The following is a 26,075-nucleotide window of genomic DNA, read 5'->3' as shown; positions in this document are numbered from 1 at the left end:
GTGATCACCAAGGGAGGGAAAGAGAAAGAGATAGAGGTGGGACAGTAGCAAGTCCTGTGGAAGTAAATAATCAGGATGTAGAGGATTCTGGATATCTGAAAGAATTGGTTCTGCCTGTAAACGTTTGGAGAAGGTAAAAACTGCAGTGTGTGGGAAAAGCAACTGATAGAATGATTGGCTAAGCAAGCATGTCTGTGAGGTATTTTGCATGTCCTTGAAGTGTCTTATTTACAATAGTATAGCCAGCTTCAAAGTGTTACACAGCTAGTTAGCAAGTACTGCCTAGCAAATGTCCGAGCAATTTATAGATAATCAGGATGTAGACAGACTAAATTTCCTATGTATTATGCATGCTCCAAATGTGACAGTTTCATCTCCTGACGTTTTTGTTCCTTGAAGACTATAAAGGCCTGTGCAATTTTCTAGAAAGACAGTCAGTTGCAGTTTTCTGCTTGGCTCTCCAGCACTGTACACTTTGAATAAACTTGCAATCTGTTTCAGTTCAAATTGCCTGTGAGTGAATTCCTCCACAGTCCCCATTCAGCAGAGTCTGTGCGAAAAGAACAGTCAGAAACCATGGTCAGTGATGTCATGAGAGGAAGAAATGGCTTGGAGGAGAACTCTACAGTCAATCCGCCACAGAACCAACAGGGACATCACCAGAGAACACCCAAGGCCAAAGTGAGATGTCTCTCCTTGACCTTGATAACTTTGGTGGAGACCTTGGTGGAGAAACTTTGGTGGAGACTTTTGAACTCATTGTGGAGAACATTGTCCTGTTGATTGGCTGTAAAAGTAACAGGGAGGCTGAGCATGCCTTCAAGGAATGGAACAAGGCCAACCCTATCAGTAGATGGTGCAACAGCTGTGGGAAGTTCTGTTGCAAGGGCAACAGCACGGTGGAAATTATGCATGTGTGAGGTGTCAATAGGCTGGCGCAAACTATATAATATTGTCTGAGGACATTTCTCTAACCAAGGGCAGTTTTCTTGCAGTTTCTTAACGAGGTTAGAAAAACATCCCACAAATCCAATAACATTAGTTCTCAGTTGTAACAAAGTTTTTTCTAGACAGTTTACAATATTTTAATAATATTTTCACTTTATAAGATTTTTTGTTGTTTGTAATTGAAAATAAAAAGAATAGCTCAGTGTTTCCCAAACTTTTTTATTTTTTTTGTTTCTGGACTACAACTCCCATCAGCCCCAGCCAGCATGGCCAATGGTCAGGAATTATGGGAACTGTAGTCCAGCAACAAAAATTTTTTAAAAAGTTTGGGAAACACTGTAAAGGAACAGAAATTGTGTTGTTTATTCAATATGCAGGGGGAGGGGCAAACATTTACTTCACAGAAAAATTCTGCCTCCTTTGAACAAGTGTTTTCTGGCTCTGGGTGCTTGGGTATTGTCAAGCACACCTGACACCACAGACACAAATGTTACCTGTGGTCAAAATATCACCCAGCATACAATGGAAATCTCATTGAGGTAGAAAATACATCCCCAAAACCGTTAGTGTGATTTTCTTTTTACAAGAATCCTTAAATTTAGTTGTTTAGGTGATGGGCAACCTTTTAATCTTAACAAGTGGAGCCCACATATCAAATGTCATATGCTGTCCATGCTTTCTCCTGTTTAGGTAAAGATAACCAGTGGCATGGATCCAGCTGAAGTCAGTCACAGCAGTCCCTATGAAATCAGTGGGGATTATTTAGTTGGATCCAAGCCACTGAGGCTGCAATCCAAAATATGTCTACTCAGAGGTAAGCTCCATTAGGTTCAATGGGACTTACTCCCAGGTATGTGTGTATTGGATTGCAGCCTAAGCCATATTGCCAATAACAATGAGAGACAGAATGAGATGATGGGTTAATGATTATTTTGTTGTCCAAAGAAGTACAGCAGTGGCATTTTCATGAGATGAATCTGGTGTTAAGTATACATGCTGACCTAAATATATTATTTAGATTTCTTTGTTTGTGTTTTTTTTTTTAGTATTATGACATGTGGTAGACATTTGTGATTTTGACCTATAAGTCGTCTCATTGTTCAGGGCAGGGGTAAGAGGTGTCTCATCGCCACCAGAATGTCTCTTGTCACTTTTAAGGGGGGGGGGCTTAACCTGGCCCACCAACAGCAGAAGACCTTTTTTCTTTCTAATAGATTGAACACCTTTAATGTTTTGATTTATTTATAGCAAGTGTAACCTCGTAGCTAAAAATAGAACAAATTATTAGAGTTTGTTTCTCTGCATACCAAGTAAAGCTTCAGAAATCTTAACTCTTTGTAAACCAAGTTATTTAGTTTCTCGTTCATGCATTTCTCAGTATTTAGCCTGTCTCCTATGGTGGCCTACAAAAATCTAAGAACATTAAGTACAAAATTGCATACCACAAGGAAGTCATGGAAATAAATTACAACATCCATGAAAACAACTTCTGCGACATGATCCCAGTCTTGCCTGTTGCAAATTAAATGCCACTGAGTTTAATGAGGTATACTTTCATGTAAGTGGCTATAGGATTGCAGCCTAAATCCTTTATCTTATTAACTGTCTATGTTACATCTTCTGGTAAATTTGATTTAAAAGACAAATATCTAGAGTATTTATTCATTTGGGACACAACTAGGCCAAAATCTATTAAGGAGAAACAGAACATGTTGTAAGTTAGAGTCTGCAATATGTCCATCTGCCTTGTGCTCCTAGTGGGAGGAAGGGCGAAATATAAATCTAATAAATAAATAAAATTTATTCTGACAATAGATATATTAAATACCATTGCATGTCAACTATCAAAGATGGTCAGATATCAAATGTTAAAATAAAATATTGAAATCCTATCTCAAAGTATTTTGTGAATCTTTTATATAAACATTCACCCAGAAGACCCTTGAGAAGAACTGGGGATTTATTCAAGTTCTAAAGTCTCCTGTGTCTGTTTCTCCCACTCCTGCCTCCTCCATACTGCTATCAGAACAGGCTCCATCTCTTCGTGTCCATGAGGCCAGTTTCCTTTTCATCTTAAAATAAAATCTCTTCCACAAAGACTTTCTCCAATCAACTTAAGTTCAACTTTTCTGCTCTCAGTAGAACCAGTTAAATCTCCAATATTCCTGTTATTTATTTATTTATTATTTGATTTATATCCCACGCTTCCTCCCAGTAGGAGCCCAATATTTCTATTTCTTTATTAAGCAGTGCATTTTTCTGTCATATTTGTTGTGTACAAGCCCTTGGGCAGGGGATGCATTGCTTCTATGTTCTGTATAGAGTTGGTGCTAAATACATTTGAGCTAGTGCTTGACCCAGGGAACTCTAGAAGCTGGGCCCAGGTGCCTTATTCCTTGCATTGCACTGTTTTATTAGGTTAAAACCAGTAGGAATCCTAGACTGGCACAATGCAATTTCATGTCCTTAAGGCAAATCTGTGTCAATGTGTGGATAAGCAGTAGATTACTGCTCCTGAGCTATTTGATTACTGATACTATATTCTTTCTAAAGGTCACTTTGCCAGTGCCAGCTATCTGCTGAATGCAGAGATCCTCATTCACAGCTATATGTGTGCATCCAGCCACTGCATACAACAATCTGTGAAACTGGGGGATGGCAGTTGAAATGAAGAGGAGAGCAGGACATCTCTGACCCCCTCATGATACCATGCACCACCTAAAAACTTGAGAACAAATTAGCAGTTCTACCTAGGCTCCCTTTTTCTAAAACCAGGTTTTTGAAGGAGATTTTTCTGAGGGCTTCAAAATCCTCAGGCACAGTAGTCTCCTGATCTTTAGTGGCCAGCTCAAAGCCCTGAACTTGATCCAACTCCTTGGTTGGTGCCTCTGCAGCCTCCATCTGTCTGGATTGTTACTGGATTCAGGGGTCATGACAATAATAGTACAGCACAGACAAGGCACATGCTTCTGTATCTGCACAAATCTACGGTGAAATTCAGTATGAGCACAGGCAGCCTATATGTATGGACTGTACATATTCAGCATATATTCCTGAGCATGATTCAGCTGAATCACTCCATAAGAAAATAGTAAGAGTACTACAGAATCAGGCCAAAGGCCCATCTAGATCTCATATGGGCTCCTTCAGGAAGATGGGAAGGATATAAATAAATAAAATATAATTGTATATTTAAAGAAATTGTGGTTTTTAAAAAATGTGTAAAGTTGGTCTTATTTTTAGAGTGTTGAAATAATGTTATTGTTTTTAGAATTTGTGTTTTCGGGTTTTATTCTGTTTTTATCTTGTACACCCCTTTGATGGTTTTATGCAGTAGTCTATCAATTTGTTAAAATAACAACACCAGCAACACCAACACAGCATCCTGTTCTCACATTCGCCACCCAGATGCGTATGGGAAGTCTGCAAGCAGGACATGAGCACAACAGCACTTTCCCCACTCACATTCCCCAGTAACTGGTGTTCATAGGCATACGTCCTCCAATACTGGAGTTAGTACGCAGTGAAACAAACCCTACATAATCTAGATCTGGTCTGCTGAGGATACTTTGCTTAGTCTTGGAAAAGTATTTTAAAATAAAAGTATTAAGAGTCAGCAACAAAGGACAACTTTTTTCTTTTAGCCTACATGCTATTTATGTGTACCTATGAATTGCTGTCTTTTGAAAGTTTTTTTTAAATAACAGTTCTATTTCAGCTTCCATCTACTTATTGTGTTGCCTGTGAACAGATGCACTCTAGTTGAGTTCCATCCACCCTTAGTATCATAGTTTCAAATGAATGTGTCCCCTCCCTGTTTTTCCCACCCTACCCTTTAAAGTAGGGGTGGTGACCTCAGACCTCTTATTTTGCAGTTGGGATTCTCCCCAGGCCACATCTCCTCCTGGCCACACCCCTCACTGGCCCTGCTTCACACCCTCATTGAGTGCTTTTGTCATGCTTTGGTACCTCATCAAAGACTCCTGAGTATGCTTAGCAGTCATGGAATAAGAGGAGAGGTCCTCATGAGGAAGCAGAGAGTAGGAATAAATGGACAGTTTTCTCAATGGAGGGATGCAGAAAGTGAAGTCCCTTAAGGATCAGTACTGGGACCTGCACTTTTTAACTTGTTCATAAACAATCTAGCAATTACAGATGGGCAATGAGGTGGCCAAGTTTGCTGATGATATTAGATTGTTCAGGGTCATTCAAAGAAAGATGAATTATGAAGAGCTCCAAAAGGACCTTTCCATTCTGAGTGAATGGGTGGTAAAATGGCAAACACAATTCTATATAAACAAGTGTAAAGTGATCCATGTTGAGGAAAAAACCTATTCTCATGGGGTCTGAACTGACCAGGAATGAGACCTTGGGGTCGTAGTGGATAGCTTGATGAAGATGTCGACCCAGTGTGCAGCAGGGGTGATAAAAGCAAGCACCATGCTAGGAATCATTAGAAATCATTGATATCATAATGTCATTATACAAATGTATGGTGAGGCTGGTTTGGAATACTGTGTACAATTCTGGTCGCCTCACCTCAAAAAAGATATTGTAGAGTTGAAAAAGGTTCAGAAAAGGGCAACCAAAATGATCAAGGGAATGGAGCAACTTCCCTATGAAGAAAAGTTGCATCATTTGGGACTTTTTATAGTTTAGAGAAAATGTGAGAAAGAGGTGACACGATACAATTGTATAAAATTATGCATGGCATGGAGAAAGTGGATAAAGAAAAGCTTTTCTCCCTCTTACATTTAACATTAGAACTTGTGGACATCCAATGAAGTTGAATGTTGAAAGATTCTGGACAAACAAAAGAAGGTACTTCACACAGTGCATAGTTAAACTATGGAATTTGCTTCCACAAGAGGCAGTGATGGCCACCTAACTGGATAGATTTTTAAAAAGATTAGAGAAATTCATGGAGAATAAGGCTTTCAACAGCTACTAGCCATGATGGCTATGTTCCTCCTCCGTGGTGAGAGGCAGTGTACCTCTGAATACCAATTGCTGGAAACCACAAGAGGGAAGAGGGCTCTTGTGCTCAGGTTCTGCTTGCAGGCTTCCCATAGGCATCTGGTTGGCCACTGTGAGAACAGGATGCTGGACTAGATGGGTCACTGGCCTGATCCAGCAGGCTCTTCTAATATTATTAATGTGTCCTTGAATGCCTACTGACTGTCTGGGTGCAAGATGGAGAGTTGTGTGTGTGGTGTGTATACATACCTCTAACTATTGCATACTGTACAAAGGTAAGAGTCACCTCCATTGCTTCTCAAATATTTGCCTCTTGCCCCATCCATCAATGGCATTCAGGCCTACAAAGGTTGCAGTCAAGGGAATTTGACTCTCAGACTGAAAAAGGCTCCCTACCCCAGCTTTACAGAAATGCCTGTCTTCATTGAATGGAGTATGGGTTAACATAGAAGGGGGACTACTTAAGAAGAAGAGTGTGCTTCCCTATACTTACAGGAATAGGATATGTCAAACTTACAATGAAGAAATCCAGAATGTTGTGCAGCTGTGCAGTTGTAACTTTCTCTTATAATAATATCATTTTCAAATAAAAGCAGCTTTACAGTGGGAGAAATTTCATTTGAAAACAGAAGTAATGAGAGTCAGCTGAGTCGTGGTGGTATCAGAAATTTGACTCAAATCAACTGAATGCCAAAGTGGCTTTTGACTACAGTTTGTGACAATTTCTGAAGTGGAGGTGTGGGGAATCTTTGTCTCTCCAGATGTTGATGAACTATAATTCCAATCTGTCCCAGCAAACATGGCCAATGGCTATGGATGATGGGAGCTGTAGTTCAGCAACATCTGGTTCCCCATACCTGCCTCAGTGAAATCAGTGTATACATTCAGGCTGCAATCCTAACCATACTTACCCAGGAGGAAAGCCGCACTGAATTCAGTAAGACTTGCTTCTTAGACATGGTTAGGATTGTGATTGCACTGTTTAAGTTTACCCCCTTTCTTCAAATATTAGGACTGCTAAGCTCTAATATTCTGCTGAGTAATGGCATCATAAATAGGCAGATTCATAAGAGTTTATGAGCAGATAATGGTTCTGAGGGAAACATTACTGTCCACTGAAACAAATGTTCACTTTAGAATTCATTATGAATTCAATTATACTCTACTGCATAAATATCTACTGCATAAATATTATGTAATTTAAATAAGGAATTGATATCAAAGTGCACATTTATAAAATAGATGGTAGCTTGAGAAGAAGAAAACCTGGGTTGTACAGTAACATTCAAAGTCATTAATACAATTTTATTTTAAATTCAGAGATGAGGTACAAGGTTATGTTAGTTTACAAGTCAAAGGGGAAGGAAATGCAAAACCAATTCCTAAAATTCATATGGTGTGCTCACCATGTACTCAGCTGTTCTGAGTTACTCTGTGGTTAGCTGAGTAGGTGGAAAGGCTGAAGGGCTCCAGAGACGCTTGAGTGGAAGGGGTGTGTCCTGATAGCTGTTGATTGAAGGGGAGTGACCTGATAACTGCTGAGTGCAACTGTCAGCAGCTGTTTGTGCTGGGAGTTTCATTCTGTTTCCTGACTCCTAACCAACCAGAGGAGAGGAAGTCCAGAGGATATACAAGTGAGCCAACTCTCAGAGAGCGACCAAACAAGAGTTTGGCAGCAAAGCTCGGTGTGGGAGGTCAAGAGGGAGATCCCCAACAAAATGTTGTCTTCTAGCATGCATCATAGACCAGTAGGACTCTCCTATTAATCTTCAAGGAGGATATGACAAAGCACAGGTTGTTCTAATGCAAGTAGGAAGACAGAAACAAAAGGTAATAGCTACTATGGACAGAAAGGACACTCCAGTAGTGCTGCTCCAAGGTGTGTGCAATGTTTCTTCTATTGCTTGAGAACAACATGGTGTACACATGCAACAAATGCAAGTTGGTTGTACTGTTGGAACAAAAAATGAAATGCCTGGAGCAATAAGTGGTACCAACAAGAAGTGGCTAGAACAAAAGTGGGGGGGCAAAAACCAAGATGCTAGAAAAGTAGGAATTTATTGTATGTATAAACCCAACACGTTTCAGCCTGTTGATTTTCAGGCCTTCATCAGGGGCTATAAATGATGAGGGGAGAGTGACTGTGTTGCCATCAGGGGAGGCTGCTTCCACCTGCCTTGCCCCACCCTCCTGCCTTCAAACACAGCTTCTTTAGGAGGACTTTCTGATCTTTGGGTTGGGCTGTGTGGGTTGAGGGATAGCTTCTACTTTGTTGTTTAGTTTTATTGCTTGTTTTTTGATGTTTATATACTTTTATGTTTGATGTTTCTATGCCTTTATTTTGTACGTCACTCAGAGTGGCTGGGTTTCCAGCCAGATGGGCGACTAATAAATCGAATAAAATAAAATAAAATTAAAAAAACAGCAAGAACAAATTTACTTACATAAACATGTAAAATCATACATCTAAAATCTATAAGTCAATCTATGACTTACAATGCAGGCTAACGAGAAGTTCAAATGAGCAGACTGCTTACAACAGTATAAACGCCTCAAAGAACAGAACATTAGGCATGTGTATAAGCAACCAGAAATAAGATACTGGTGGGATCACTTAAGTATTTTACTTATTACTGAATGACAACCATCTGGGAGTGGAAAACAAGGGAGAGACCATGGATATTTTCTGGATTTCATAATAGAGGAAGAAACTCGAGCTCCTCATTTAGACCATTAGGGGTCATTGTCTTCAAATTCAGTATCCATGTCATTCTCCTAAGTAAAGCGTCATTGCTCTCCTCACATACTTTTTCTAAAATCCAAAATTTAAGTTTGGCAATAGAGTGATCCACTAAGGGGGCACCAGACCTCTTGTTTCTAATATTGCTGAGGTGTTCCCCTATGCGTTTTTTAACAATTCTAGAGGTCTGTCCAATATATAATTTCAATATAATCTTGATTAATAACATTGTGCCTACTGCAGGTTTACATGTAAAATGACAGAGTTTGTAAACCCTATTAATCAAAAAAAGTACACTTTGAACCATTTTTCAACGTGCAATACTGCCAGAGTTATTTATGCAATTCAGTGTGGATGTTTGAAATTAGAGGCGTTTATACTGTTGTAAGCGGTCTGCTCATTTGAATTTCTCGCTAGCCTGCATTCCCCTGATGAAGGCCTGAAAAATAACAGGCTGAAACGCATTGGGCTTATAATACAATAAATTTCTATCTTTCCAGCATCTTGGCTTTGGCCCCTCCTTCTTTTTCCGGATACTTGGTTCAGCAATAATATATGCAGGAATGATCTTATTATTTATTTAATTATTTAATTTATATCCTGCCCTTCCTTACAGTAGGAGCCCAGGGCAGCAATCAAAAACACTAAAAACACTCAAAAATATCATAAAAACAGACTTTAAAACATTAAAACAAAACATCTTTAAAAACATATTAAAACAAAATATCTTTAAAAACATCTTTTTTAGTCTTAACAAGCAATCCCAACACAGACTTAGACTGGGATATAGTCTTTAATTAAAAGGCTTATTGAAAGAGGAAGGTCTTCAGTAGACTCCGAAAAGATAACAGAGATGGTGCCTGTCTAATATTTTTGTTATGTCCCTTCAAGTCGATTACGACTTATGGCGACCCTATGAATCAGTGACCTCCAACAGCATCTGTCATGAACCACCCTGTTCAGATCTTGTAAGTTCAGGTCTGTGGCTTCCTTTATGGAATCAATCCATCTCTTGTTTGGCCTTCCTCTTTTTCTACTCCCTTCTGTTTTTCCCAGTATTATTGTCTTTTCTAGTGAATCATGTCTTCTCGTGATGTGTCCAAAGTATGATAACTTCAGTTTCATCATTTTAGCTTTTAGTGACAGTTCTAGTTTAATTTGTTCTAACAGCCTTTAGGATGCACACCTTAACGTGGTGAGGGGGTTTGAGAGTGTTGAAGAAGCTGAGAGCAATGCCGTCAGGAATCTAGACCACGAGGCTAGAGTCAAGGCGGAATGGTCAAAACTGAGACACCAGACTAAGGGCTTATCCAAACGGAGCGGAATAATCCACGGTTTCCATATTTGGTTTGTCATCTGATAGTCCTCACTTTGCCTTTTAGTTTGCTCTTTCCCAATTAAAAAAACACTTTTTTGCATCCGCACACGCAGCGGTAAGACCCCTACATTCTTTTTGCTTTTTCCAAGCTCTGCCTCTAAAACCTCCCCCTATCAACCAATTGGTCAGCAAAAAAATTACGTATGCTCCTCTCCCCCTTTGCAACAAAGCACAATATGGCTGTAAAGGAGTTCTCACCTCAGAAGGGAAGGCTGCTGGTCGGTTTCACGCCTGCCTTGTTTGTATTTGTGATATTATGCTTAAATGAATGTATGCTTTTCTGCCTTTATTGATATTTAAGGAGATACACATGCTGGCAATTGCACTTATTTCTCCAAAAAAGCGAGAAACATGTCACCCCCCCCTTTCCTTCCCAGGAGAATGAAATTGACAAAGCTTTCTGGAGCAGGCTTGAAACCGACCAGCAAACCTTTTCTTGTTTGTATTTGTGATATTACACTTAAAGGAATGTATGCTTTTCTGATTTGAAGCAAAAACCCCAGCTAGTAGAATGAAATTGACAAAGCTTTCCAGAGGCAGACTGAAACCGACCACCCCCCCTTTCTCGCTTGCTGTGCATTGCAGATCTCACCCAGAGTGGCCGCCCAGTTTGCAGGCTGGCAAAAAATAGAATGCATCTGTGCAGTAGTTGCAGGGCCCCCCCCAACACCCCACCATTGCGATGATTGGTTCAATTTTCCCGGGCTTATTCTCGCACATGCGCAAAAGTGCAGATATGTGATTGGCTGGAATGAGGAGAAGGGGCAAGGGGAAATGCCCAAGAACCATCCATCAGCTGTAAAGTCCGTGGTATTGCATCCTAACTCCTGAAGGCACAGCAGATGATTCCCGATTTTAAACAGCAAATAGCATTTTTGCCGGTATTGCAAGGAGCGGATTTAACCTGCAAAAATGCGTAACAGCGCAAGATGCCATTTGGACGACCGAAAAATAATGAACACACATAGTGGGCGTGTCACACATTTTACAGTTGTCTGGATGAGCCCTAAGATGCATCCAAACTCAGTGGAAGGCAGTGGTAAACCACCTCTGAATACCTCTTACCACGAAAACCCTATGAACCTCTAATATTTACAGTGAGGGAATTCCAAAGGGTAGGTGCCACTACACTAAAGGTCTGCTTACTATGTTGTGTGAAATCGATCTCCTGATAAGATGGTATCTGCAGGAGGCCCTTACTTGCAGATCATAGTGATCAACTGGGTATATAAAGGGTAAGACAATCTTTCAGGTATCCTGGTCCCAAGCTGTATAGGGCTTTGTACACCAAAACCAGAACCTTGAACTTAGCCCAGTAGCTAATAGGCAGCCAGTGCAATTCTTTCAGCAGCAGGGTGACATGTTGGCGATACCCTGCCCCAGTGAGCAGTCTCACCGCCACATTTTGCACCAGCTGCAGCTTCCAGACTAACCTCAAGGGCAGCCCCACATAGAGTGCATTACAGTAATCCAACCTGGAGGTGACCAATGCATGGACAACAGTGGTCAGGCTATCCCAGTCAGTTTTCTTACCAGCCAAAGCTGGTAAAAGGCATTCCTAGCCACTGAGGTCACCTGGAACTCTAGTGAAAAAGATGGATCCAAGAGCATCCCCAGACTACAAATCTGCTCTTTCAGAGGGAGGGCAACCCCATCCAAAGCAGGCAACTGACCAATTATCCAAACTTGGGAACCACCAACCCACAGAGCCTCCATCTTGGTAGGATTCAGAGTCAGTTTATTGGCCCTCATCCAGCCCACCACCGAGTCCAGGCACTGGTCCAGGGCTTGCAGGGCCTCTCCCAATTCAGATGTTACAGAGAAATAGAGCAGGGTATCATCAGCGTACTGTTGACACCTCACCCCGTATTTCCTGAAGACCATTCCCAAGGGCTTCATATAGATGTTAAACAGCACTGGGGACAAGATGGCACCCCACAGCACAACTGCCAGGAGGCCAAAAGACAATCTCCCAATCCTATTCTCTGAAAATGACTCTGGAGGTAGGATTGGAACCGCTGTAAAACGGTGCCTCCAATGCCCATCTCAACAAGTTGGCTCAGAAGGATACCATGGTCAATAGTATCAAAAGCCACCGAGAGATCAAGTAAGAATAAAAGGGTCACACTCTCCCTGTCCTCCTCCTGATGAAGGTCATCCATCAGGGTGACCAAGGCTGATTCAGACCCATAACCAGGCCTGAACCCAGACTGGGATGGTTCAAGATAAGCTGTGTCATCTAAGAGTACTTGCAACTGCTGTGCCACAATCACCTTCCCTAAAAAGGAGGTATTTGCAACCGGGCGGTAGTTGTCACAAACCAATGGGTCCAGGCTTTTTTAGGACCGGTCGGATCATCACCTTTTCAGGGTGGCTGGAACCACTCTCTCCTGCAATGATGCATTGACCACACCCTTGATCCACTCGGTCAAATGCCCTCAGCAAGCTTTAATAAGCCATGAAGGGCAAGAGTCAAGAGGACATGTTGCTGGCCACATCATCGCAAGCACCTTGTCCCCATCACCAGGCCACATCAACTGAAACTGTTCCCAAGAAGTTGCAGAAGTTGTTGCAGACCTCACTGGGGACTACAGTAGATGTGGATGGGGCATCAAGATTGCTACGGAGGCAAGCAAAGTTACCCTCAAAATGCTTTGCAGACAATTCACAGTGGGCCTCTGAAAGGTCTAAAACTTCCTTTCCCAGAATTGATGTCAACAGACTCCTGACAATACAGAAAAGATCCACTGGCAGCTACTTGAGGATGTGATGGTGGCAGAGAAGTGGGCCTTCTTCACCGCCCTCACCGCCACACAGTAGACACGGTTATGATGGTTTACTCATGTATCTGCCAGCTTGGTCACAGAAGCTGCCGGGCAGCAGGGTGAATGGTACACCAGCAGCAACCCTAGTTTTCTATCTCTTTGGCCTGACAGCAGGTGCAGGCCCTCACAGCCAGCTCCAAGACAGAGTGGTTTCCTGGTGGCAGAGATAGAAGTTCTCTAGACCACAGTAACTCCTGCCCCCTGTCCCTGCAGCCTGTGCTGGTGTTGCATCAAGAATCCAAGTGGGCAAAGCTGGGTCATATAAACTCCGCCCCACTCACCCACCCAGGTCTTGGTTACGCACATCAAATCGGCACCTTCATCCATGATCAAATCAGGGATGAGTGTGGTCTTAGTGTGTACTGATCTGGCGTTAGACAACAGCACACTCAGGCCAGTGGGCACAGCAGATGAGCAACGAGGAGCCCATCCATGAGAGGAGTGGGAACGAGGAACAAACCATAGATAATATTGTCATGGTCTTCTATGGTAGCTCACCACCTCCCCATGGCTATACATTCCTCTACCCATAATTACTGAAACTGGGGTGGCATCACCCATGTCCCTTCTAAAACTCTTCTTAAACACCTGATATGGACACAACAGCCCACATATGAAAAAACTACCAAAAACACCCTCGACATGCAGTGGATCGCCAATGAAATTCCCTGCTGTCAGATAGTGGCCAGCCTTCTCTTGACCTTGTCTTTTTTCCATCTTACCCTTGTCTCTTTTTCTAGGATGCCTTGGGTAATTTGTTCTTCCTCTTCCCTAAGTTTTCTCAAGGTCATAGAGGAGGCACCTCACACATATTACGATGCTCTTAAGAGGCCTGGTCTCTACACTACTCCTCTTAGGACAAGTCTTCAGTGTCATCTCACAGGGACACTGATTGAAGGGCTTATCTTACCTGGCTTGGTCATTGCTATTCTCAAAGCGCTTCTTCTGTCTGAACATTGAGTTGGGGAAAACGAAGGTGAACTTCAAATAATTTCTTTATGAAAAATAACAGCTGTAAGGGGTGTGTGTGTTTTTGTTTTGAAAAATGGGGAATGGTCTGGAGGCACCTAAGGCCACCACTTGCTGAACCTAAGCGGGTCTGGGTCTGGTAAGTGCCTGGATGAGAGACCACCTGGGAACCACATGTATGCCACCTTGGGTTTCTTGATGAAAGAAAGGTGCAGTATAAATGAAATAAATAATGATATTTATATACTGCTTAATTACCAAAGTCTCTAAGCAGTGTTACTGAAGTCTCTAAGCATGCTGTAGTTTGACTGAATAAACATTAAGAATATAATACATTCAGAAATCAGCATATATATTCTGTCTGACCTTAAGTATTAAGCAGATGGCACTGCTGAATAAATTTATATTTAACAGGGTTAACAATTCTGTCATACAAAAGAACCTAGCAAAGAAAGGATGATTTGTCCCAATCACAAGTATTAATCAAAATCACTGTTTACTTCTTTTATTCTTTCATTAATACAACTGGGGGAGGGGGAAACCTAAAGATATGATTCAGTTTCCTGCCAAATTCTTCCTTTTCCGTATAGTTGCTGCCATATCCAAAATTCCTCCCTTGCAACTCTACTTTACCATGACCATAAGTGACAGCCAAGTGCGAAACAGCAGAGGAGGAAATCAGTATGAAAGGGGAGTGTGTTAGCCAAGTGAGATTCTTTTCAGTGGCTAACACCATGCTTCCTTTGTCCTTTTGTTCCAATTGAAGCCAAACAGAATGAAAAGAGGCGAGTTAGTCAATGAGAGGACTCTCCTCAGCAGCTAACATATGCCTTCCCTTTCATGCTGATTGGCTCCTTGAGTAAGTGAGAAGTGAGCTTCATGGCAAAGTACTGTGGTGTCCCAAATCCTAGCTTCACACTTGCCTTCATTTCAGAATTCTTAAAATCAAAATGTTGCTGGAACATTTAGGCCCCAGAGAGAGAGATTGAGAAGTGGGTGGGTGAGCCTATACACACAGCATTTTTATTCTGGTTCTATAATTGCCAAAGAGACAGTGAATCCAGGGGGCATGGCTGTGAGTGGGAGTGGTGTGACTATCATGATGGAACCCTGCATTTCTGAATTTGCCACTACACTACTGACAATGAAACTGTACAAAGCTCAAGATTACATGATCAAAGGCACAACTGATCCAAAATAAATCATGCAGAAAAGGAGCAAGGGCGGGATACAAATTAAATAAATAAATAAATAAATAAATAATTGTTAAAGAAAGCAGATTTATGTTTGGAGAACTTTTACATTGTCCCTATAAAATTATTCACTAATAGGCAAAAAACCTTGCGGTTTAAGAATGTGCTTATAGCCAATAGATATTTCTATCAAACTTGAAAAAGCAGGACAATTGGGCTGCTATAGTGAATGCACCAGTGGAGCAGGAGACCTGACCTCCTCTCTGAGATATTGTACTGCCCTACAAATTTGTCAAAATGCAAACACCATTTGGGTTGGTCTGTCACAGTCCAATCCACTTCCTGTGTAGCTTGGAAGAATTGGGTAACATGTGCCTCTGAGCATATGGTAAGTGGTGGCAACACCTGCCATCTCCAAAGATGGAGAATTACATTTTTGCATGTTAGTTGGTGTTCTTCTTACTTTGCTTCTTTTCTGTGTTACTACTGTTTCTATAGAGAATGTAACCTAGAAAATTATATTTCTCTCATTATTCATCCTAGAAATTTATGTCAAATTTATTTTTATTAATTTCAAAGCCTTTTTATTGGTCAATGCAATATGATGGTGAAGACAGCCTTTTGTGTTTCAAACTGGAGGTTATGCTCTTTTTATTTGGGTGCATTAACAGTTGAATCTGAAACTGCAGTTGGATCTAAAATCAGATGGATTACAGAATGTTGCTACTTAAGCAATGATTCTAGCTGTTGGAAAAAACAAACTTGCACTGCCCAAGATGCATTTTCATCCTGCTATGCTTAAACTACACCACTTAAGGAAAGGTGGGCATGGTCAATTAAAAACATACAGCACACCTAGAATTTTGCTAGAATATATTTCACCTCTCACTGTTCTATCTTGTGCAAGCTGAGACACTCCTCTTGCCCACTGGAAACTATTCTGCAGAACAGTCAGTGCCATTGCTCCAAAATTGTTTTTGGAGTGTTTTTTTAGTGTTGCAAAATATTGCTGTACTTCACATATTCACAGAAACAGAAGCAAAAGAGAATTATTTACTATAGGAAACTTCACTAATATTGCAAAGTAAATCAAACATATTTAAAGTGACTATCTGAACTATATCAAATGTTTTAATATTGTTGCTTCCTCCCTGCTAAAACAAGATCAGCACAGCACATGTCTTGTTTCTGTTATTTGGGCTGATTGCAGGTGTTGCCACCACTCACCATATGCTCAGAGACGCATGTTACCAAATTCTTCCAAGCTACACAGCAAGTAGATTGGACTGTGAAAGAGCAACCCAAATTGTGTTTGCATTTTGACAAATTTGTAGGGCAGTACAATATCTCAGAGAGGAGGTCAGGTCTCCTGCCCCCTTGGTCCATTCACTATAGCTGCCTAATTTCGGTGCTTTCTAAAGTTTGATAGAAATGTCTATTGGCTATAGGTACATTTTTAAACTGAAAGGTTTTTTGCCTATTAGTAAATTTATCTGTTTTTTATCCGGGAGATAAGAAATGGGATCCTGTGCAAGTTTGCTTAGAATGTATTGATTATTTGCATGTTTATTGAGTTCAGTGGGATTTACTCCCCTGCAATCATGCTTAGGATAGGTGAAACTAACCACAGGGCATGTGGAGGGGAGGAGTGGGATGGGAGCAGGCAGGAGGGGAAGCAGGAGGGCAGGTTTGATCATTTGCATGTTTATTGAGTTCAGTGGGATTTACTCCTGTGCAATCATGCTTAGGATATGTAAAACTGACCATGGGGAGGGAAGCCTGGAGTCTGCAGGGGAGGAGGAATAAGGGAGGAGGAAGGGAGAGGAGAGGGGAAGGAGGGGAAAGGCAGGTCTGATCATTTGCATGTTTATTGAGTTCAGTGGGATTTATTCCTGTGCAATCATGGCTGGGATAGATAAAACTGACTATGGGGGAGGAGGAGGGGGAGAGTAGAGGAAAGGAGGGGGAGGGGGAAGGTGGGGATTGGAAGGAGAGAGGGAAGGAAGTGATTGGAATTGGAGGGCTGAAGGAAGGGGGAGGGAACGGGCAAAAGCGAGGTTATGGGAGGGAGGAGGGGAGGGCAGGTTTGATCATTTGCGTGCTTATTCAGTTCAGTGGGCTTTACTCCTGTGCAATCATGCTTAGGATAGGTGAAACTGACCTGGGGGAGGGGCAGGGAGGGGAGGAGGAGGGGAGAAGATTTGATGGGTGGGTACTGGGCAGAGGGGAAGCCCCTTTCCTTTCCAAAAGGAAAACATTGTGAACAGTATCATTCTTTTTCAGGGTTTCTCTCACCTTCTTATTCTGCAGCAGGCACATGTAGTCTCCCACCAAAATTTAAACCAAAGCTGTCCCTGGTTCACAACACAACACTGAGCCATTCCTCTCAAAATATTGTGGTCCCAGAAAGGCAGCCACTGACTTCCACACAGGTCATGTCTAGGCAGTGTCTGAATATATGGAAAAAAATATGAAAAAAACTGCCATGCAATCCATAGTCTAGGCACTGTGCATGGCTACTCACCATGGATAGCCAAGCAACCATTTCCCCTTTCTCCTTTTTTTATTTTGGCACCATAGACTGAATGTTTTTAAGCCAAAACAATAATCGCAGTACCTACTTCTTCAATGACCATGAGGTATGCATGCACCGATGTACAAAATTAATTAAAAGCTAATATTCCTCAAGAATTCTGTCTACTTCCTTTGTTTGGCTTCCAAATCAGTTGGCTGTTCCCCGCCATGGACCCTGTAAAAAAGGGAAAGTCTTTCAGAAGACTCTTCACAGTGGCTAAGACACATTGGTGTCATGGGTCCATTCTGTCTATGGCTATAGTGGGGTGGGTCTCTTAGCTATCACCAGAACAGCCATCCTTGGGAGACCTTTGTCATGACCGGAGGAACAGTCCAGGAAGTCTGTCAGAAGACTCTTCACAGTGGCTAAGACACATTGGTGTCATGGGTCCATTCTGTCTATGGCTATAGTGGGGTGGGTCTCTTAGCTATCACCAGAACAGCCATCCTTGGGAGACCTTTGTCATGACTGGAAGAACGGTCCAGGAAGTCTGTCAGAAGACTCTTCACAGTGGCTAAGACACATTGGTGTCATGGGTCCATTCTGTCTATGGCTATAGTGGGGTGGGTCTCTTAGCTATCACCAGAACAGCCATCCTTGGGAGACCTTTGTCATGACCGGAGGAACAGTCCAGGAAGTCTGTCAGAAGACTCTTCACAGTGGCTAAGACACATTGGTGTCATGGGTCCATTCTGTCTATGGCTATAGTGGAGTGGGTCTCTTAGCTATCACCAGAATGGCCATTCCTGGGAGACCTTTGTCATGGTCCAGGAAGTCTGTCAGAAGACTCTTCACAGTGACATGGACGGGTGGGGGTTTTCAGCGAGCATGGGGCGGGGAATGTTTGCCTGTAATGCAGGAACGTGAGTTTTGCCTGGATGAAACTAACAGCAGAAAATAGAAGAATAGCACCCCCCAGTGTCTGCAGACTTTACCTGCAGGAGACAAGGAAACACCACCACTTCAGTTAACATTTCAATATGGGGGCGCAGCAAGAAAAAACCCGAATGCAGTTAATGCGGGAGCATGTGAACACCAAAAACTAAAATCTGGAGCGAGGACGGACGTATATGAACCGTCCAAATCAATCCCACTGCAAAAAGAAGCATTTATAATGTGGATCCTGGGCCCCTTGTAAACAGGCCCATAGGGTTGCCAAAATTGAAATCGACTTGAAGGCACATAACAGTGTGATTTCATGTCTTTCCCTATGCTGAAATACCTGGTTGGAGCTTTTAAAAGAAAACAAACCTTTCATCATGAAGTTCAGACTCTTGTTTCCGTCCTTCACTTTTGCATAAAAAGTTTTTCTGCAAGACAACAGGGAATTTTGAATAGTTTAAAATGCCTTCTTGAAAAGTGGGGCAGGCGGGAGGGGGAGACAGAACCTCCCGCTGACCTTCCTTGTCTGAGAAATTAAATGGGGCAGCAGAACGCAGATTTAAGGACCTGAGCAGTATCAAATCCAGGACAGACTTCTCAGAAATGAATTTCCTCACACAGGCTCATCAGTTCCCCATACTTCCAGACTGGACACAATTAGGCGAGGTCTGGCAGGCGGAGATACTTTTGAGTTACTGGTTAGGACAATGCAAGGACAGACAGCTCCAAACTCCCTCCCAGGCACCAATAAGAGCTTTAAATCAGTTAGAGTAGCTCTGCTGCCGCCAGGCTACGGAAAGCAGCCGTCCTCTCCACCACACAACGTGAAAACAGCCGCTGCGGGAAGAGATTCTTGAATGACCTCAGTATCTTAGGCGTCTGTCTTTATAGTGCTCCTGCTCCCACCCTCTTTTCTTAGTGGCACCTGATCAGACAACTCTCAGAATAACAACAGCTCAGGACAAATCCTAAAACAGTTGATATCAGGCACGCACAAAAAGTTCATCATCCCAGCCTCAGGGTCAAACATCTCCCTCACCTCATAAACTTCAGCAAGTAGAATCAGGCAAACGCCTCCCAGCGCCCACATAAAACACCCAAAGCACTCGAGTCGTCGCCTCCCAGTAGACGCATCACCATGACTTGGACTCTTCACAATAAAAGAACCGAGCAGCACCTCATCAGTTCCTTTCTCCATAGATACAGTACTCTCAATAATTATGCATTCCCACTCTGTCTCTCTCACACGCTCAAACCGCTGTCCTGACACTGCCCCTGCTGGTTTTAGACAATCCCAAGTTTTCCGCCAAAATATTCTGCAGGCTCATGACACCAGGGACACACACATAGCATTCTCTCGCCAGCTTGACCCGTCGGAAAAATAACTAGTGCCTCGTCACTGCTTGTGCATGTGCAAGTATATTTGGTGGTGAGCTTCCCTGCCCTGAGGAGGCTGCCTCTCTCACCCCAGTGATGATGACAGAGTCTACCACTGAGAGCAGCAGAAAGAGGAGGGGAACACAGCTCAGGCTCCTCATGGCTTCCTCTTTTCTCTCCCTGGGGTTGCGTCTGTAGCTTTCTGCGCGTTAAACCTCTCTCAGGGTTTCCTTCAGGGCAGCAGCGACGGTGAGGAAGAGCAGAGCTGGATCTGGGGCCGCTCCCGCCGTTATAAAGCTTAGGGCTGCCTTTCAAAAGCAAGATGAGTCACCCACCCACCTACCCAGTAACGCTGCCGTCGGGGAGAGGGACAAAAGCACACGCAGAAACAGCCATAGGCACATAAACACAAAAACAAACGCACACCTCTTCTCACGCTCTCAAATCGGTTCACTCAGGCAGAAAGGTATACAAACAAGACTAAGAGGCTGCTTCCAGACTGGGTTGCAAATGGTGTTTGGTGGCAATAGTATATTTTTAAAAATATATATTTTCTGTAGAAAGGGTAAATTCGAATTAAATGAGGGGAGGGAATGAGCTGGCACTTTGATGCTATTACCATCATGGAGAGAAAACTTTTATGCATGAAGAGCACTGATCCCACAATAAAAAAAAGTCTGGAAGCATGAGTCCATGCAATCAAAACAAGGAACAACAATAGCCATCCAAAGAGTAATGTACAGTAATATATGTTCCAACATGGAAGGATATGCATACAAATGCGTGCAAAATCAAAGCAGATTATATCCCCAAAGAGATGTATTTGCCAAAACACAGACAGACAGGCTGGTTGAAAGAGCAATACAAAGAGCAAATAGATGGCAGAGTAAAGTATTCACATACAGGTGTACACAGAATCATGTGTGAGAGATACATACTGGAACATAGTAGGGTAATGATACTGGGTTTGGGTGTAGGAGAGGCAGATTCAAATGCCCTCCCAGCTTTGAGAGTTTCTGAGAGGTCTTGGTAAAGTCACTGTCTCTCAGTGTACCAGTTGTGTGCTTGAATGAGACTGACTTTGGGCACAGTTTACTATCGGAAACAGACATAAACTACTAAACTAAACTACTTTGTACAGGGAAAAGTACTATAGAAAAAAGTTGCAATTTTGAAACACACATCCACGGGTTTTCACACAGAGGACATGCTTCCTGGGTGATACCCACACAGCTATGTTTTGTGGCACATATTTCATCCCCATCCACTACTAATTTGTCAATCCCTGACCTTTTCAGACTGGACTAATGTGCATTATAAACTTTGTAGGCAGACAACTCACTTAACCTTTTTACTTTCTACTCCATCTCTGTCATACAGTTGTCTCTTTTTCTTTTCTTTAAGAAGTTTCAATTCTGCTTTTGCAAAGTTGAAGGTAGAATCCTTTCTCTCCATATGTATGCCTGGTTTTCAAAGTAAACTCATAGTTTATCAGAAATAATTTTAAATATATCTGAGTGAGAACAAATAAAACTTTTAATTATCTTGAAAATAAATCCTGTTTAGTCCATTTCTGGTCAGTAACTATCAAACCTATTCATTGGACTATGGTGTTTAATGGGATTATTCTGGAATGATTTTCTTTACAAAATGGGTATATGATATTTATAATTTGGTTATAAACTTGCAGGAAACAAAAATCCACTCATCATGGAGGTCAAAGAGGGGAAATAATGGTTCCTGGATCCATGATTAATGCAAACATACATAGATTTACTGAAAAAATGTTTTTTAAAAAAAAACCATTGAAAACCTTTAACTTTTTGCAGAATATTAATAATGGGCACAATCTAGACAAAGCTAAGCCCTTTTAAGCACCATTGATAAGCAGAAGTTAAGTACATCCTTATGTCTCTCCCACTTAAATCAACTGGATTGTGTCTGATATATCTAAAAGAAGTAATTATTCATTTTTCAGTATTCAGAATAGCATATTTGAAGCCAAAACATGTTGTCCTTTGTGGACTTTTAACAAAACAACCAGATGAAACTAAATGTAAAGATACAATTGTTCCATACATTATCAAACCTTTTAAAATATTATCTTTAACAATTACATTGCACTTTTTAAACACAAACTGTTCAAGATTGTCAAGCCTAAAGCAGAATATCATCTAGTGAAACAAATATGGAATGTTCATGCATTTCTGCACTTTGCTACAAATTTCTTTGGCCAAGATCTAGAAGTAGTAGAGCAATTTATGTTAATCCTATATTTAGCCTTCAAGCTGAGAATGTCCACAAGTGGTAAAATATGACATCTCTGAAATGTAGAAAAATCTCTGGGGAAAACTGGAGCAAAAGGACAGTTATGTGCTCTGGCATTCAATCCCTGCCAAGTTGAGATAGCTCTAAACTGCAAAGCCTCTCCAGTCCCCTGCCTTTGTCATCGGAAAAAGTGAGTCTATTCCCTTCTTTGGGATTCTAGACTAGAATGAGGAGGATTCAGATGCACACATTCCCCACTTAGGTTAATAATAATGTGTGAAGCAGTCCTAATAATATCAAGTATATACAAAAAAGATAAAATCAGGGAGTGATGACAGAGCTCTTTGAAACTGCATCTGACAAACTGGCCTTGAGTTCACAAAAGCATATGTACAATAAATGTGTTAGTCTTTAAGATGCCAGAAGACTCTTTGATTGTTTTTGCTTCAAGACAAACTGTGAACTGGAAACTTTGAAATTGTGTTAATGGTATAGAATATTTTTCCTGTAAATTGATTTTTGTTGTCTCTTGCTTATTGTGCACATTTCCATCCATTAAAATAATTGAAAACTCCCAGTCTTTCAGGTTTCTTAAAGTAATCAGCACATATACAGATACATACAACGATGCATATAACTGCATAAGAATACTGAAGTATAGTAGTGACTCTTCTATGCATATTATATATGGGTATGTGGGGTTTTGGGGCATATTATTAGTCTGGCTTTTTAAAAAAAATGCATGAGTGGCTTGAACATAAGTAGGTGCTTAATGTAAAAGGTGGTCCAATGGGGACAAAGCTTGATCAGGTCTGAACCATTACATTCTGTGTATAATCCATTAAAAATGGATATCCCTATTTTATTATTTATTTATTAGATTTATATCCCACCCTTCCTCCTAGTAGGAGCCCAGGGCGAGTATATCTTGAATCTTGTGCTATGAATGTTTAATCTTCAATTAGTACAATTTCTGCTGTAGTGTAGCTCAGTGAAGATTATCACAATTATACCAGACCAGATCAACTGGCTGTGGGGCTTAGAAGTGAATGGGCAGCTCCTGCATGAGCAAAGATTCCAAATTCATTTCAATGTTGACAGCTTCATTTGTGGATTGTGAGATTTCATTGCATATATAGCTATTTGCTACATGAAAGTAAATTACCATTCTTGCTCCTGTGGTAATTGTTATACAGTGTATAGATAGTTTTGAGTTTTGGATTGGGCTGAGTTCATAATTTCCATATTGATAAATCCCTTATGTGCTGGATTATATTTGGGCTATACCTTTTAAGACCATAGTCTGTTTGGATTTTTGTACAGACCTGGATGTACTGACTCGGCACATCCAGTCTTCACAGGTCACAGAGCAGCTCTGTTGTTGCCTATACACTAAACCCCTCTTATACCACAGAACAAATTAAGAACCTGACAGGGTCAGAACAGATGACACAGTCAGTGTTTAATTTGTAGAAAAAGAGATACTTAGGTTCAAGCCTGGAAACATCTGATGGGTTGTCTGGAAACTCTTCCCATTAATCCCTGATGTGTGAGGATTCTCTACAGTTACTCAGTATACTCAGTATTCAGCACCAACACAGAAGCCGTGGCTCAAATTAAATCCTAGACACAATGTACAAAAATAAATTGTACACCAAAAAAAAAGCACCTGTACAGAAAGGTTCTTTCCAAGCCTACATGTGTCTCTCATCACGAGTTGCACATTAACTTATGTGTAAACACGTCATCACAAAAGCATGATATTTTATGATGTTCAGCCCACAGTCATCACAGCCCGTTAAGTTGTTGCATTCTACTTTAAATTACAGGGGGAATGATCAAAAGAGCACTGAATCTAAGTTTAAGTAAAAAAGAAAGTTATTTATTGTTACAAACTACCAATATAGCTATGGAGAGTAAAATGGCTGTGTGTGGGTGAAACTGCCAGAAATGATTACAAAAGATAAAATTGTTTATTCAGAGCAAGTCTTCTGCATAGATATCACCAAAACCACACTGTTTGGATCAATAGCTTACATTTGTTTGTTCCTAAGATAAAGATAGATGGAGGTGGGGGAACATTGAAAAATGGAAATGGAGTGCCTTCAAGTCAATCCCGACTTATGGCTACCCTATGAATAGGGATTTCATGGTAAGCGGTATTCAGAGGGGGTTACCATTGCCTCCCTCTGAGGCTAGTCCTCCCCAGCTGGCTAGGGCCTGCTCAGCTTGCCACAGCTGCACAAGCCAGCCCCTTCCTTGTCCGCAACTGCCAGCTGGGGGGCAACTGGGCTCCTTGGGACTATGCAGCTTGCCCACGGCTGCACAGGTGGCAGGGCACATAACCCCTGAGCCACTCATTGTGGGGGTGATCTTTAGCTGGCCCTTTACACCCAGGTGACACAAGCAGGGATTTGAACTCGCAGACTCTGGACTCCCAGCCAGGGTCTCCTCCCCACTGTGCTATACCAGCTGTACGGGGGAACATTACTGTTTCTGTAAAAATGCAAATAACATGGTTTTGGGCCACATGAGGACCAAAATGATAATATGTTCTGTGAAATGGAGGAGACAGAGACAAATGCAATGGTTAAAACACTGATTGATACCTGATCTAAGTAGAAGAGAAGAAGTAGGAATAGGTTCCTGAGGTTCAAGGTTCAGGATCACTGCTATAAATTGTTGTTATATGCCTTCAAGTTGATTACGACTTATGCTGACCCTATGAACTGTTTTTGAATATATTCATACGGTTTTTATGGTAAGAGGTATTCAGAGGTGGTTTACCATTGCCTTCCTCTAAGCCCATGGCACCTGGTATTCACAGGCAGTCTCCCATCCAAGTACTAACCAGGCCTGACCCTGTCATGACCACCAGACCCTCAAGGTACTGGGTGCACGCATCAGACTCAGACCCCCACCCTTAGGGAAATGAGACTGGAACCAAAAAGCTATTACTTCACCCTTGCCAAGGCTGTGTATGCTCACAACAACCCTGCAAGGTAGAAGGTAGGCTGCCACCACCCCTGTATACTGGTCCACTCAGAGCCAGGGGATCTCTGAGCCCAGAAGATATATAAAACCAAGGTCCTAAAAGGCAAGAGTCACAGATACACTCCTTGCCAGGCACCTCTGGTTTAACACTTAAAATCCAAGCCTTTAACTTCTTAACCCTCTTTGGTAGTTAGTGACTGAGATTGGTCAAGGTACTGAATCCAGAACCACCCCTTCTCTCAATTGAACACACCAGGTTAAATAGAAGTAGCTTTATTAAGATATATAAGTGCACATAACACATATAGCAGCAAGTAATCCTTTAAGACCATTCACCCAACAGGGGTTAGGTTCTTACAAGAGAATTCATACACACAACAAGAAAATAACAGACTAACTCACCTAACTACTTACACACGAGGTAGTTGGTTGCGTGGCACCTCTCCTAAGAGAGATGGATGTTCAACATAAAGCAATGGAACCAGACATAGGTTGCCTTCCCATAAGCAACCCCTGGAACCATAAGGCAGAAAGGTTTGGAACTCTGGTGCCAGTCAGCATAGGCAGAGAACAGAGAACAAAGGCTATGGGTCTCTAGCCCTATACTTAAGGGAAAAGGATCCTAACGGTCCAAAATTAATTGACCAATCAGGAATTGGCTGATGTAACTTTCTTCTCGATGTTTCTCACATTTTCGCGCCTTCAGGCCCCCCTCCCAACTGTGTTTTTCAACTGTACAGGCCAAGGATGACCTTGGGTACCAGGCACTTGCTAATCAGCAAAGATAAACAGGTGCAGCTTGTTAAGGCTTCTCTAACCATCTTCAGCTGGGAAGTGAAACTCAAATTTGCAAATTGGCACAGGCTTGTCTTTTCTAACTGTAACCGTCTCCCAGAGTCCCTTACTGGAGGCAAAGTATTGTTATTAGATTTTTAATAACTCATGACCA

The 26,075-nt window shown here is 41.8% G+C and overlaps 2 long non-coding RNA genes across 5 annotated transcripts in view; one reads left to right on the top strand and one right to left on the bottom strand.

Annotated features, from left to right (window-relative positions):
• LOC133380737 (uncharacterized) overlaps positions 1 to 26,075 on the top strand; it is a 72,112-nt gene that overhangs the window by 21,962 nt on the left and 24,075 nt on the right. For 2 of the 4 annotated variants that reach the window (XR_009761522.1, XR_009761523.1), the window contains exon 4: positions 502 to 681. This is a non-coding gene — a long non-coding RNA (uncharacterized LOC133380737). Of the gene's footprint in view, positions 1 to 501; positions 2,841 to 26,075 lie in introns of those variants that run through there. The other 2 variants (XR_009761520.1, XR_009761521.1) reach the window with 1 other exon arrangement.
• LOC133380738 (uncharacterized) overlaps positions 7,210 to 26,075 on the bottom strand; it is a 50,493-nt gene continuing 31,627 nt past the window's right edge. The window contains exons 2-3 of the long non-coding RNA XR_009761524.1: positions 18,857 to 18,915; positions 7,210 to 7,725 (exon numbers count right to left, since the gene is read on the bottom strand). This is a non-coding gene — a long non-coding RNA (uncharacterized LOC133380738). The remainder of the gene's footprint in view (positions 7,726 to 18,856; positions 18,916 to 26,075) is intronic.

This window comes from Rhineura floridana, chromosome 3 (assembly GCF_030035675.1).
Source record: "Rhineura floridana isolate rRhiFlo1 chromosome 3, rRhiFlo1.hap2, whole genome shotgun sequence".
NCBI classification, from domain to species: Eukaryota; Metazoa; Chordata; class Lepidosauria; order Squamata; family Rhineuridae; genus Rhineura; species Rhineura floridana.
The sequence above is the reverse complement of the archived record's forward strand: the minus strand, read 5'-3'. Positions and strand labels throughout refer to the sequence as shown.